Source organism: Ranitomeya imitator, chromosome 5, assembly GCF_032444005.1.
Source record: "Ranitomeya imitator isolate aRanImi1 chromosome 5, aRanImi1.pri, whole genome shotgun sequence".
Lineage (NCBI taxonomy): Eukaryota > Metazoa > Chordata > Amphibia > Anura > Dendrobatidae > Ranitomeya > Ranitomeya imitator.
In genome coordinates, this window is record NC_091286.1 from 574,733,349 (window position 1) to 574,739,348 (window position 6,000).

The 6,000-nt window shown below is 45.5% G+C and overlaps 1 protein-coding gene across 1 annotated transcript in view; it reads right to left on the reverse strand.

Annotated features, from left to right (window-relative positions):
- PER2 (period circadian regulator 2) overlaps positions 1-3,761 on the reverse strand; it is a 161,992-nt gene extending 158,231 nt beyond the window's left edge. The window contains exon 1 of the mRNA XM_069727814.1: positions 3,634-3,761. The gene's annotated coding sequence lies outside the window, so the exon portion shown is untranslated. The remainder of the gene's footprint in view (positions 1-3,633) is intronic.
- Positions 3,762-6,000: the final 2,239 nt, after the last annotated feature.

Below are 6,000 nucleotides of genomic sequence, written 5' to 3' on the forward strand. Positions count from 1 at the left end.
GTTTACTGTATGTAAACCATGTCTCATATCATGTCGGGTTTAGGAAAGAGATAGCAAAAGCCAGCAATTGAATTACCGGCTCTTCTGCTATCTAGCGCTGTATGAAATACTAATATATATATATATATATATATATATATATATATATATATATATATATATATATATATATATATATATATATATATATATATATATATATACACACTATGTGTAGACATTTATTTTAGCTATTCTATTGTAACCTGTCAGTGTGATTTTACTGTACACTGCACTGAATTGCCGGCTTTTCTATAGAACACCGCTGCATATTTCTCGCAAGTCACACTGTTGGTCTGTGTGTAATCCGTATTTTTCTGGCCCCCATAGACTTTCATTGGCGGATTTTTGAGCAATACGGTGACAAACGCAGCATGCTGCGATTTTCTACGGCCGTAAAACACCGTATAATACGGATCAGTAAAATACGGCAGATAGGAGCTGGGCCTTAGAGAAGCATTGTACCGTATGCAATCCGTATTTTCAGCACCTCTCTTATGTCCGTAAAACACGCTAGTGTGAGGCCGGCCTTATAAGGCCATGTTTACATGTTCAGTATTTCTCATCAGTATTTATAAGCCAAAACCAGGTGAGAAACAATCAGAGGAAAAGTATAAGGGTTTTTTGCAGTGAAGAAACGCTGCAGATCCGCAATTGATCTACAGTACAATGTAAATCAATGAGAAAAAAAAATGTTGTGCACACTTTGCGGAAAATCCGCTGAGGAAACACTGTGGTTTAAAAGAAGTAGCATGTCACTTTTTTGTGAATCTGCAGCGTTTTTGTACCCATTCCATTATAGAAAACCGCAAGGGTAAAAAACGCAAGAAAACCGCAGCAAAAACGCATAAAAAACACTGCGGAACCGCACAAAAAACGCTGCGGAACCGCAAGTGCGTTTTCTGCCAGGAGAGGCAGAATCCGCACCAGAAATTCCTAAGCCTAATCCACAACGTGTGCACATAGCCTAATAGAAAGGGTATGTGCACACGGTGCGGATTTGCTGCAGATCCGGACTGTGATGTACAGTACAATGTTAGTTAATGGGAAAAAAAAAAGATGTGCAGACGGTGCGGAAAATTCAGTGCGGAATTGCTGCGGATTTCAAAGAAGTGCATGTCACTTCTTTTGTGCGAATCTGCAGCGTTTCTGCACCCCTCCATGTTAAAAATCCGCAGTGGCAAAATCTGCACAAAACCCGCAGCAATTCCGCATAAAAACCGCACAAAATCCGCATAAAAACCGCGGCTGCGGATTCTGCCAGGAGCTGCGGATTTTGTGCAGAAAATTCTGCACCTCTTTTCTTACGTGTGCACATAGCCTAACACATCACCTTTTCAGTATTTGTAAGCCAAAAATGCAGAAGTAGCATACTGACCAAATACTGAACGTGTGAACATGGCCTTAGCCATGCAATCTCCTCTGGGAAATTAAATATACAAATTGTCTCCTCAGGGAGGAAGAGGACTAGAACTCTAGTGCCACCTATAGGAAGTAGCAATTCTAAAAGTCAATGTTGACCCTTTAATGGTAATGTATCAGCAGGATTGTGCACAGTAACCTACAGACAGTGTCAGGTTGGCGTTGTTACTGATTATATATGAAGACCCTCACAGGCCGCCCCCCGACCATATCATTGACTACAAACTGAAAATAAAGATTACAGAACAACCACAAGACGGACGTCATCCACCAAGGTATCATTTTAAGCAGCATAACGGCGCCGGCCTGACAATGTGTGTAGGTTGCTGTGCACAATCCTGCTGACAGGTTCTCTTTAACAAGCCTTGCAATACAATACGAGTTGGAATAAAACTCAAACCAGAATCTCAATTTGCACACACTGTGTTTCGGGGGTGTTGAAGAATGCACCGCTGTAACATTCAATGATGTAGATGTAGACTGGTATCAAATCCATAAATAGTCTGTTCAGAGGTGAACGGAATCCGGATGCAAGTTCAGGTCACACGACTGCCAAAACGTTTGCTGTTCCTGCCGCATCACACCTATTCCAATTCCCAAAGGTTTCCACAAGACCCTATTACACCAAGCCCTCGTCCTGTGATATCATCGAAAGCTACATTCACACAAGGGACGGAGGTGGCTGCCACCCCCATTAAAGGGCACGTGGGGTACAGTACCGCTTCACTTCTCTGCAGTCACTGAAAGCAGCGCTGGCACCAATACACCAACAACATGGAGGACACGCAGCAGATGTAGTTATCCAAATTCTCCTCGTCACGGACCTCAGCAGCACGCACAGGACTAGAGGAGAGAATTACAGCTCCACTAATTAGAAATGCACCAGTTGTTACAGAAAGGTTATTGTTGGCATCAAAGACACTCAATATGAATGGGCACCGACCAACCCAACCAGCCATTCACAAACTGCTTTTGAACATTTTTCCTGAAGATATTTTTGTAAGCTTTTGATTGGACAGCGCCAAGTCTGGAGGGGATTCCATCTAGTGACATGGATTTCCAAAACCTCTTCAGGAAAAGAGGAAAAAATAAAATAAAAAACTCATGAAGCGAGAAAGATTTCCCATAGAAATGAATAGGAAGAGTTTAGCAAGAGTCTTTGAAGCAGTTTTTAATGGCGGATCAGATCAAATACTCCTCAAAAAGCAATGTAGATTATAAATGATGACGTTTGGTAATAATTAGCAGAATTATGAATGAGCCGAATGCTCACAAGCAGAATGCACAAGAACAGAGAACAGGAGTAGCAAATAGTAAAAATAATGGTATAAATAAATATATTATTCACTATAATTATAAGAGCATCAAGTGGTAGTAAAATTAATAATTAAGAAAGTAAATCATGTATAATAATAGAAATAATGATCGTGATTAGTAGCAACATATAATAGAAGAATAATGGAAGTATAAAACTATTGTAGCAATGTAGAAATACAACAGCAATAGACCTGGTACTAATATAAATAACAGTGAGCGGCACTAGTAGGGATCAGTAATGGGAGAAGAAATAATAGTGATCAGCAGTAATGTATAGAACATGGTAGTAACACAAGAGGCTGAGCTGTGTGTGGCGCTGTACTGTGCGGCACTGTCTGTGCTGTATGGTACTGTACTGTGTGGTCCTGTGCTGTGTGGCACTATGCTGTGCTGTATGATACTATGCTGTGCTGTGTGGTACTGTGCTGTATGGTACTGTGCTGTGTGGCACTATGCTGTGCTGTATGATACTATGCTGTGCTGTGTGGTACTGTGCTGTGTGGCACTATGCTGTGTGGCATGGTACAGTGTGGCACTGTCTGTGCTGTATGGTCCTGTGCTGTGTGGTCCTGTACTGTGTGGTCCTGTGCTGTGTGGCACTATGCTGTGCTGTATGGTACTGTGCTGTACTGTGCTGTGTGGAACTACAGTATTCTGTGTGGCGCTGTACTGTGCTGTGTGGTACTGTGCTGTACTGTGCTGTGCTGTACTGTGCTGTGTGGTTCTGTGCTATGCAGTGTGGCACTGTGCTGTACTGTGCTGTACTGTGCTGTGTGGTACTGTGCTGTACTGTGCTGTGTGGTTCTGTGCTGTACGTGTGCGCGCTGGCCACACAGCGGTGCTTCCGCTTCTTACCGGTTATCACGCAGGGTCTTTTTCTCACCGCCCCAAAAAGTGACAGCCGTGGACCAGTGGAGCCACTTCTGGTAGTTCCCGCTCCTGCCCCCGGTCACTTCTGATTGTCACTATACTTAGTCTCACTCTCCGCTTCATACATAGAGATCAACGTGATAGAGACTCAGCGCTCCACCCAATTCGCCCTCTCATTGGCCTTCTAAAAATTAGTCCCTCCCCTTCCGATTAGTGATTGGTCATCAGGGTGATAGACGTCTTCGGAGGGTTTCTCTTATGCCCATGTTTGAGATCTTCACCCCAGGCTTCTACTGATAGGGCGCAGCTGACGTCTGTCACTGGGAAAAGATCGCTGATTGGTTGAGGGAGGGGTCTTGTAAATTGCATAAGATTCACGTGGAAACCCATGGGATAAAGCGAGAGTTAGATATTGTGCTCGGAGTGTGATGTGTACAAGCGGCCAGAACCGGGACAGCGAGACGAGAGCTGTGGGGTGGGGGCCCGGGGCTGCCCCAGTAATGACACAACCAAACAGCTGCCACACCGAGGAAAACATCACATGGTGGGGAGAGTAGTGCTGTGCTGATGAATGGTGGGGATAGTAGTGCTGTGCTGATGAATGGTGGGGATAGTAGTGCTGTCCTGATGAATGGTGGGGATAGTAGTGCTGTCCTGATGAATGGTGGGGATAGTAGTGCTGTGCTGATGAATGGTGGGATATTAGTGCTGTGCTGATGAATGGTGGGGATAGTAGGGCTGTGCTGATGAATGGTGGGGATAGTAGTGCTGTGCTGATGAATGGTGGGGATAGTAGTGCTGTGCTGATGAATGGTGGGGATAGTAGTGCTGTGCTGATGAATTGTGGGGATAGTAGTGCTGTGCTGATGAATGGTGGGGATAGTAGTGCTGTCCTGATGAATGGTGGGGATAGTAGTGCTGTGCTGATGAATGGTGGGGACAGTAGTGCTGTGCTGATGAATGGTGGGGATAGTAGTGCTGTGCTGATGAATGGTGGGGATAGTAGTGCTGTGCTGATGAATGGTGGGGATAGTAGTGCTGTGCTGATGAATGGTGGGGATAGTAGTGCTGTGCTGATGAATGGTGGGGATAGTAGTGCTGTGCTGATGAATGATGGGGATAGTAGTGCTGTCCTGATGAATGGTGGGGATAGTAGTGCTGTGCTGATGAATGGTGGGATAGTAGTGCTGTGCTGATGAATGGTGGGGATAGTAGGGCTGTGCTGATGAATTGTGGGGATAGTAGTGCTGTGCTGATGAATGGTGGGGATAGTAGTGCTGTGCTGATGAATGGTGGGATAGTAGTGCTGTGCTGATGAATTGTGGGGATAGTAGTGCTGTGCTGATGAAGGTTGGGGATAGTAGTGCTGTCCTGATGAATGGTGGGGATAGTAGTGCTGTCCTGATGAATGGTGGGGATAGTAGGGCTGTGCTGATGAATGGTGGGGATAGTAGTGCTGTCCTGATGAATGGTGGGGATAGTAGTGCTGCGCTGATGAATGGTGGGGATAGTAGTGCTGTGCTGATGAATGGTGGGATAGTAGTGCTGCGCTGATGAATGGTGGGGATAGTAGTGCTGCGCTGATGAATGGTGGGGATAGTATTGCTGTGCTGATGAATGATGGGGATAGTAGTGCTGTCCTGATGAATGGTGGGGATAGTAGTGCTGTCCTGATGAATGGTGGGGATAGTAGTGCTGCGCTGATGAATGGTGGGGATAGTAGTGCTGTGCTGATGAATGGTGGGATAGTAGTGCTGTCCTGATGAATGGTGGGGATAGTAGTGCTGTCCTGATGAATGGTGGGGATAGTAGTGCTGTGCTGATGAATGGTGGGATAGTAGTGCTGTCCTGATGAATGGTGGGGATAGTAGTGCTGTGCTGATGAATGGTGGGGATAGTAGTGCTGTGCTGATGAATGGTGGGGATAGTATTGCTGTCCTGATGAATGGTGGGGATAGTAGTGCTGTGCTGATGAATGGTGGGGATAGTAGTGCTGTGCTGATGAATGGTGGGGATAGTAGTGCTGTCCTGATGAATGGTGGGGATAGTAGTGCTGTGCTGATGAATTGTGGGGATAGTAGTGCTGTCCTGATGAATGGTGGGGATAGTAGTGCTGTCCTGATGAATGGTGGGATAGTAGTGCTGTGCTGATGAATGGTGGGGATAGTAGTGCTGTGCTGATGAATTGTGGGGATACTAGTGCTGTCCTGATGAATGGTGGGGATAGTAGTGCTGTCCTGATGAATGGTGGGATAGTAGTGCTGTCCTGATGAATGGTGGGGATAGTAGTGCTGTGCTGATGAATTGTGGGGATACTAGTGCTGTCCTGATGAATGGTGGGGATAGTAGTGC